The sequence below is a fragment of the Solanum tuberosum genome, unplaced genomic scaffold (assembly GCF_000226075.1).
Source record: "Solanum tuberosum cultivar DM 1-3 516 R44 unplaced genomic scaffold, SolTub_3.0 scf00674, whole genome shotgun sequence".
NCBI classification, from domain to species: Eukaryota; Viridiplantae; Streptophyta; class Magnoliopsida; order Solanales; family Solanaceae; genus Solanum; species Solanum tuberosum.
The window spans coordinates 26,118-35,778 of NW_006239591.1; the positions used below are offsets into that span (position 1 = coordinate 26,118).

Here is a 9,661-nt window from a genome sequence, read left to right on the forward strand (position 1 = left end):
ATATATTTAGGTATCTAGGAACTCTTAAAAGGATGATTGGAAATAAAGCTAGTGTTGAGGGTTCCATTTGTGAAGCGTACTTGATGACAGAGTCAACACAACTGTTTTCTCATTATTTTGAACCTCATGTCATGACACGTAATCATAACGTGGACCGTAATGATGATGGTGGGGATAAGGAAGATATTGAAGGAAATTTATCAATATTCTCCCATCCAGGTCGACTATGGGGAGAAGCAAAAAAAAGGGATTTATCCCTTGAAGAAATCAAGGCTGCCCAAACTTATATCTTACTAAATTGTGAGGAGGTTGAGCCGTTTGTGAGGTAACAAAAGTTAATTTTATTTTCTTAATAATATAAACATATCCTTATATCACGACTTTTCAATTTAACTTATTTTGTTGTAATGAAGTATGTTCATGCAACGTTTGCAAGAAGAATTTCCGAATCTATCTCAGGGTCAAATAGACGAGAGTCTTGAAGCAAATTTCTCTATATGGTTCAAGGAATTTGTGAGTATTGTGAAATTATCTTTTATACAATGACATGCTTAAATTTAGTTTTAAATTTTACTAAGTCTTACATTTTAAAAAAATAGGTCCAATGCAATCCCATTGAGAATGAATTCTTGTGTAGTCTTGCTCGTGGACCATTAATAGACGCTACATGTTATTCTGCGTATTTTGTTAATGGATACAAATTTCACACAGAATGTCATGGTAGCACAAGATCAACAATGAATAGTGGAGTTTGTATCTCGGATCCAAATTTTGGTGATTATTATGGACGGATAAAAAGAGATTATACAAGTGGAATACCGTGAAGCACCTTTAAAGCAAACTGTATTATTCAAATGTGAATGGTTTGACCCAACTATGGATGTTGGTGTTAAAAGGCACAATCAGTACAAATTGGTTGATATTAACCATAGTCGTCGATATAAAAAATATGAACCTTTTATTCTTGCAATGCAAGCAACACAAGTGTGTTATGTACCTTATCCTAGCAAGAAAAAAAGACAAGGATGATTGGGCAGCTGTACTGAAGGTCAAACCTCGAAATGTTATTGAATTGCCTAATGAGGAAGTGGCAACAGTTTCAGAAGTAAATGTTCCATTTCAAGTTGAAGAAGTTGAAGTCCACGAGATAGATATGACTGTTTCCATTGATGAAAACATACTCTTAAATGATCCAAATGGAGATGTAATTGAAATGGATGAACCCATTGATGATGGATTATTGCAAGAGAATCATGAAATCCATATAGAATCCACAGAAGAAGAGTATGAAACTGAGGAAACTGAGGAGAATGAGGATGAGGAAGAGGAAGAGTTTGAAGAAGACAGTGACTAGTGCTTGATCATCTGCTATTGTATTTTCACTATATTTTGTTTGTTTCTAATTTTCAATTGAGGATAATCTGCTGTAGTTTCTGCTTTTCAATTTAGGATTTTTAAAAGAAATAACTCTTGGCTTTGAACTATGTGTGTTTTATTTCTAATTTCAATGTGGTTTCAAACAAGTAAGCACTTTGGGAGACTTATTGTTATGTAAATTCTTGAGCTCAATAGATCATTTGTTTTAAATGAATGACATTACTTGACTGTGATTGTGTAACAATCAGGTTCTGGAGCCTTATCAGAAGCACATGATATGATGGTATTGAAAATCCAAGCCTCTTAAAAGGCTTCTCCCTTTCCCTAATGTCATCATCTGTGATTGTGTCCAAATTTTCAAAATATGTTATAGATTTCTAATGCTCATTCTTTGTGTAAAGCTTCTGATAGAAGTTCATGATCCCTTTACTCTTGTTACTCTTGTTATAGATAACTATGTTACTCTTATATTTCCAGGTACCAATTTTTTCACTTGATCAACAATAGCTCTTACAGAGACAGTTTTAATATTTCAGCACTGTTCCACGTAATCTCATGATCTAACAACAATGTTATATTTGTTAATAGGTATGGCTCGAGGCAGAGGTCGTGGAAAATCCTCAGGTAGGAGTAATCTTGCTATTCGTGTAAGCATGCCAACTATTCCCAAGCCCACTATAGTTTCTCCTCAGCAAGGTGGTACCCCAACCAATATTGAAACGGCAACTCAAAGTATTAGCCCAACCATCTCTGAGACACCTCCAGCTACATCAAAGCAGAGTAACCTAATAGGTCAAGGTTTTTCTACTCAGAGCAACTCAACAGGTTGTACCAATACAGTTGCTGAATCTGAATCCAACAGTACCCATACAAGGACCCTTGTCTTTCTAACTTCTGCAGGGTTAGTCCATTCTTTTGATTTTATTCCTAAACTTGTTTCTACTTACTACATTGAACAAATTAAAGATATTTGGATAGGATTTCACTATCACATTCCCAACTTCTAGTCCTTTAAGCATAATATTTAATCTAGAGAACATGACCTCTTGTCTATTAAATGTGCTAAAAAATGTTTATTTTTCTATTTTACTACCTGTATATTTTGTTTATATAGGCTGGAACCTTCTCAATATGTCTCTTAGTTTCATATCCAAGTCTTTCAAAAGTGATGTTGATCCCAATGGAATCAATTGGAAAGGTGTCTCAACTGATGTAAGAAATGGTTATTTTGGAGAATTCAAGGTATAACTTTTCATCGTAAGTGAGTTTAGAAAGTGTATTCACATATATAGATAGGACATTAATGTATTACTTTCAATACTTATTTGAGAAAAAATTTACTGGGATGTTTCCATTAGTGAAAACGAAGTGAAAAGACATTGGATGGTTAAGGCAGCACTGAAATACAGGAATTTCATTTCTAAAATAAAAAAAAAGAGGAGTTAAGCGAGGTTATGTACCAGAAAATGTGTGGGAAAGATGGATGCAACTTTGGGGAAGTGAAAAGTGTATTAAAAAGTCAGAATTAATTCGAAAAATTGTACGTGGCGGCCATGAAATTGCTGTTGGGACTCACACGGGCGGCTCTATTTCAATTGGAGAACATCGCAGGAAACTTGTGAGTATACATATTTTACAAACTCTATAACTAACATCTTCTATTGTATGATATATATATAACGTGATTTCTTTTGTATAGGCTATTGAAAAAGGTCGAGATCCAACACCAATTGAATTACATTTGCATGTTCATACACATGGTCATGATGGAAAATCATATGTTGGTGAGCGTTCTCGAATTGTCCATGTAAGTCTAAAACTTAGAGCTGTTTCAGTTCTTTCCTACTGTAGTTTCTGGTGCAATTTTAGTCCTGTTTTAAATTGTATATGTTGCTGCTGTAAAGTATAATTCTGGTGATGTTTTGAACTTTTTGATGCAATTTTAATGTTGTTTTGATGCGATTCTAGTGTCGTTTTTTTGTGACTCTAGTGCAATTGTTTTTGGTGCAATTATAGTTCTGTTTTAGAGAGAATCTACTGCTACTATTTTAGTGTAATTTGATTGCTGTTTTGAGGCTTTTCCGGTGCAATTTTAGTGTTGTTTTGGTGTGATTCTAGTGTTGTTTTACTATGACTCTAGTGCAGTTGTTTTTGGTGCAACTCTAGTCCTGTTTTAGTGAGAATCCGTTGTTGCTGTTTTAGTGTAATTCATGTGCTGTTTGAGGCTATTCTAGTGCAATTTTAGTGTTGTTTGGGTGCTATTCTAATGTCATTTTAGTGTGAATCTAGTGCAGTTCTGATGTTGGTTGGGTAATTTTCGAGTGTTTCTGATGCTGTTTAGGTAATAGAAATTAGTTTGTTTTGAAGTACTGTGTGAGTTTGGAGTGATGCCTTTTGTTTTATGTTTCATATTATGCAAGGAAAATGCATTGTCAGTTATCTTTCTACAACAACACAGTTCTTTCCTGGAAAAACAAAACACATGTTCTTTAAGCTTAAAAGCTTATGTATCTTTCTGCATTTTTCCTTCAAAATTTGTTTTGTTCCCATTCTGTAATGCTTTCTCATTTTCTCTACTTATTATAGGAAAAAATATAAAGAAATATTACGGGAAAACACAGTGTCTCAAACTGATATTGATCAACGTGAAGCATATTACCAAGCTGCGGGGGGAGAAAAGAAAAGAAGAATATACGGTCTTGAATCTGAAGCAAAAGATTACTATGGGCAGAATCTTTGTGGCTCATCATCATTACCACCTCCATTTTCTCAATCAACATCGATAACAAATATGGACGATTTTGTAAAGCAAATGATGCCTGCATATCCGGGAATCCATCGATTGTGACACCCATAGTGCCTCCTGCTACTAATGTGGACGAGGTTGATCCCTCAATTTCAAGCGATGATCGTATCCCTTAGTCTCCCACAACTTTAGTTTTTGGTAATCTCATACTTTTTGGAAACTACAAATTGCGTAGTAACGTTTTGATGAACGTAGGTTTATTTAAGAGTACTTGATAGTTTTCTTTGGATATTTTTAACCAAAAATATGTGGTTTTGGAGTTTTCTATTTATATATTATGAATCGTCTATGAGTATTATATTATACGAATGTTTGTTATTTTTAGAGTATTTAGTCATTTTAATTTAATTTATTTCAGCAGTACATATTTAAAATAACCAAATCAAATAATTTTAGAAGAATAATTTTTAGCAACAAATTTAGAGACTATTCGGTCGTTGCTATGAAAAGAATGTTGGCGACGGATTAGCGACGGATTATTAAAGACCTAATATGTTTTAACAGAACATGTTGCGACGGAAATTTCGCTGCAAATTTATCCAAAATGACGAAATGAATTATGAAATTAGCAACAAAACTATATAAATATAATGACGAATCAGTCCGTCGCTAACAAGTGGCAACGAAAATCTTTCGTCACTATCACGTCGCTAAACTTGTGACGGAACTCATGTTTTCATCTTAGAACTATGAAATTAGCAACAAAATTATATAAATATAATGACGACAAGTCCGTCGCTAACATATGGCGACGGAAATGTTTCGTCACTATGACGTTGCTACACTTGTGATGGAACTCATTTTTTCGTCACTAAGAGCTTACTAACGAGCGTTATAGCAACAGTCAATAATCCATTGCTAATCCGTCACTAATCATGATTAGTGACGGATTTTCATTAGATAGTGACGGATTGTGTCTGTCGGTAAACACTGTTTTTTTGTAGTGTGTGTGTTCGGAGTAATGGGAATGAGGTGAAGGGTTAGCTTTCCACTTGATAACTCTTAACGAATAAAAGGGGTTGAAATGAAACGTTTATGCGATGATCACGATGTTTGTGAATTGTCTTGTTGTAACCCTTGTTGATTGATTGATGAAGTGATTTATATCATGAAAGTGGTCTTGAATTGTGTGAATTATAGTCACTTCCCTGTGGTGTGATGTTATTTGTGTGCGTTGATTATTGAACACCTTGATGAGACATATGATAGTTTGATGCCGAGGTCATCTTTGGCAAGTGTTTATGATGTCGAGGTCTTTGCCGGCGAGTGTTATGATGTCGAGGTCTTTATCGGTAATTATTATGATGTCAAGGTCTTTACCGGCGATTGTTATTAAGCGGTGAGAAATGATTTTGGCTAGTGATTTGATATAAAGTTGATGGAAAATGGTTATGCCTAGTGATGTGATGTAAAGTCGATGGGAAATGGTTTCAACTAGTGATTTGATATAAAGCCGATGGGAAATAGTTTCGGCTAGTGATATTGTGTTGATGGGAAATGGTTCTGGAGAGAGATTGATTATTGTGACTTGTTGCATTTGATGTTTATGTGTGACTTGCTTATTATTTGTGATTTTTCCATTTGTTGCGTATGAGAGATCTACTTGAAATTGAGGTTGATCTACTTATTCATTTGATTGTTGATTTGTGACTATTGTACTGTAAGTGTTGGGCCTTGTGAGCGGTATATTGTAGAATTGTTTGGTTGGGTTGATTCTATGTAGGTTGTACTTTGAAGAGGTTCGGTTGGAGTATAAGGGTTACTCAATTCCTAGATAGATTACTTGTTTATTAGGTTTCTTGTTGGGTACCGTATTGTTGGTACTCACCCCTTGCTTCTACACTTGTGTAGGTTCCGAGCCCGGGCCCATGTAATATCTTTTTCGTTTTTCTGATTTTGATGCTTGTCAAGGATTTTTACCAGAGACTATTATATCAAAGTTTTCTGAGACTGTGAACTACGGATCCATTGTACGGGCCGTCGATTAAACTACGACCCGTACTGTCAAGTCATAGGAAGAGTACTGGGAGTTAGATTTTGGGGTCAAATTCTTAGGGATCCATTCTACGGGCCGTAAGAACTTCTACGAGCCGTAATTTTGACTCGTAGAGTGGACTTTTAAGCCAAAAAAATGTATAAAGTCTACAGATTGGATCTACCTTCCGTACAAACTTATACAGGTCATAGATTGGACCCATAAAATGAAATTTTGTGCATTAAAATTTAATATAAATCCCACGGATGAGATTTACAGTTCGTAGAGCAAACCACGAATCGTAGATGGACCCATAGAAGGTTTTTTTGTTAGTTTTAAGAAGGGTAGTTTAGTCTTTTCCCACCCCTTCTAAGCCTAAACCACAACCCTTTTTCACATGATTAAGGGTCTAAACAGTGTTAAAATATTCTTTTACGTTTTTAACACTTCAAAAACTTAGAGTAAGAATTCAAAGGAGAAAGGCTAGGGTTTTCTAACGTTCATCAAATTTCGTCGATTTCGCCAAGAACTTTATTCTTCCCAGGTATGTAAGGCTATCATAGTGTAGGACTAGTTCGTCTTCACGCCCTACATCTATTTTCAAATCAATAAAAAAATAATCTAGGTTTCTATTCTTTAGATTTGAGTATTCTTGAGATGAGTTGATGTTGAGTTTTGAGTTCTTGAGTTCCTGATTATTGAATTTCTATTTCTAATTATTTAATTGTTGTATATTGTGCATTGAGATTTATTGAGTTGATTGGTCATGTCTATTCTTCAGCATGAACCCTATCCTTTAGTATTCATTGAGTTCTTTTGAGAATCTTTTAAATAAACATAATTGTTTAAAGTGAGTTCTAAGAAAGCAAAGAGAAGTCTTGAGAAAGAGTATAAGGGAACTAAGTAGTTCCAAATGTATCGTTTGCTTACATTGAGAAAAAGAAACTTTGATTTATAAAAAGAGTTTATGAGTTTAGAGATATTTTAAAGCAATCACCTTTTTTAAGAGGTTATTGTGAGTAATTACCTCAAAAAAGAGAAATAGTATGTTTTATACATTTGAGCATGAGTATATTATTAAGATTAGTATTGATCATCGATATGAGGATGAGTTCAAACAACTCAAAATCCTCACAAACCATATCTGCCAACATGGTAAATGATAATACTTTTTAGATAAATCCTTATTGCTTAGTGGATCCACTTAGTTGAGGTGTTCTATACCCCAGCAAGGTATATGACAACTCTGGCAATATGGGCGAGACGATGTATCATCACATTGCTCATAGTGATGGTTATCGGTTAAAGAATTTCCCAAATAAGAGTAAATAGTAATTTATTACATTTTTATATACATCCTTGAGTTACCATCTTTTATTTATGAAGCTTTAAATATTTTATATCGTATTATTGCTTTGTATTGAGTTGAGGTGAGGTGAGTATTCTTCCAGCCTTACCAGTTCAGTTTTTTATTTATTCAGATTTATTTCATACTCGTACATTCAATGTATTGACGCCAATCGACCTGCATCTTTTTATGATGTAGATACAAGTATTCAGGATCATGAACAAGCACTTCGTTGAGATCACTTTACACTCTAGTTAGCTTTTGGTAAGCCTCCTTGCATTCCGGAGGACTCCAATTTTATTTTCAGTCTAGTCATTTTAGGGTGTCATGGGTCTTATCCCGACATCCATGTTGAACTATAAAGGCTTCATAGCTAGATAGAGTTGAGGAGTCTCTCAGTATTTACTTTTCCCATAAGATGATTTGAAAACTATTAAACCTATATTATTGAGTATTTTACAAACAATTTGAGTTAAGTATTTGCTTGAGTTTGAATGTTTTAAATTATGTTTCTAAACCTTTTGTCGCTTGAGTAAGTCTTTCGCTAAGTAGTCAGACAGGCCAAGGGTTCTCTTGGGGACCAAAAATGATATTTGAGTGCCGACCATGTCCAGAATGTAGGCTCAGGGCGTGACATTGATTGTTGTCATGGTTTTTTGGGTTGGGAGCCCAGTTTTCACTTCTTGGGTTTGGATTCGTGGCACTTCTCTAATTGTATTATTGCATCCTCTCCATTTATATACATTGCTTGTCACCAATATATTTGTGTGTTGATTGTATCATCCGATTTATGGGGAGCGATTGGGTTATATTTGTTACTTGTACCTTCCGGGCTTATGGGGGTTCGACTAGGTTATTATTATTATTGTTTTACTATATTCTATTATATGTTATTGTTTTCTCGTTAGCTGGTAGGTTTTAGACTTTAGAATTGTAGTTATGAATCCTCCTGACCCATAGTAAATTACTTGGTATCTTAGTTGCTTGCGAATAGGTTTTTGGCTCGTTTTCTAGGTATGTTCTTGACTCGGCTTCTCACTCCTTGTATCCTGTTTCTACTCTTTATTGTCTATCTACTTTAGCATCCCCTGTTTAGTTACTTGTGTTATGCTCTCCTTATTACTTGTTTTTTATGCTTGTGTTATCTTTTGAGCTCAGTCAGTCGTTGCCTTACAGAGTACCCTTTTTGGTTCTCATATTACACTTCTACCCCCTGAAATTGCAATTAAGCTATCGTCGTTGATTTGGAGTCGTGCAAAGTAGCTTGGAGTTTCGGATATTAGGGTGAGCTCTTGGCGTCTGAAGCTACTGATTTTTTTCTATATTTGCTAGGCTTAGTCTTTATATTGTATTCACAGACAGCCTGTACTTATGTTGTATTTGTAAAAGTCTTGTCACTACTAAAAAAACAGTGAATACCGACCTAAAATTTTCCAACCTCAACTGGAGGTCGGTATTTACAAGTAGTCGGTTTTTATGCAAAATAAAGCGGAAAAATCAAATTCCGACCTCTGGAGGTCGGAATTTTTCCCGGAAAAAAATGAATTACAATAAAAAACCGACCTCTTGATGTCGATATTAAACAAATAACAAATAATACCGACTTCCGTATGTCGGCAAAATTAAATAGCATGTAAAAAATAAATTAATATAAAATACCAACCTCAAGAGGTCGGTTTTTGTTTCTGGGAAAATTTTCGACCTCCTGAGGTCGGAATTTGGTTATTTTGCCTAAAAACTGACTTCTTGATGTCGGTTATAATACTGACTTCTGAATGTCGGTAAAATTAAATAGTATGTAATTAAAATACCGACCTCATGAGGTCGGTATTTTTTCTAATTACTATTAATTAAAGTGACATCCGGAGGTCGGTATTTTTATTTCATCTATTACTTTTAAAAGCAACATCCGGAGGTCGATATTTTTATTTCATCTATTACTTTTAAATGCGACATCCGGAGGTCAGTATTTTTATTTCATCTATTACTTTTAAAAGCGACATCCGGAGGTCGGTTTGTTGTTCATTTTACACCTATAACAATTTTTGTATACTATGAAATTACGTTGATATGAAAACCGACTACAAGTTGTCGGTTTTCATGCAAAATAAAGCGGGCAAACCAAATTCCGACCTCAGGAGGTCGGAATTTTTCC

The 9,661-nt window shown here is 34.7% G+C and overlaps 1 pseudogene; it reads left to right on the top strand.

Annotated features, from left to right (window-relative positions):
• The first annotated feature begins 991 nt into the window (after positions 1-991).
• On the top strand, positions 992-4,225 carry LOC102593791 (uncharacterized; annotated as a pseudogene).
• Positions 4,226-9,661: the final 5,436 nt, after the last annotated feature.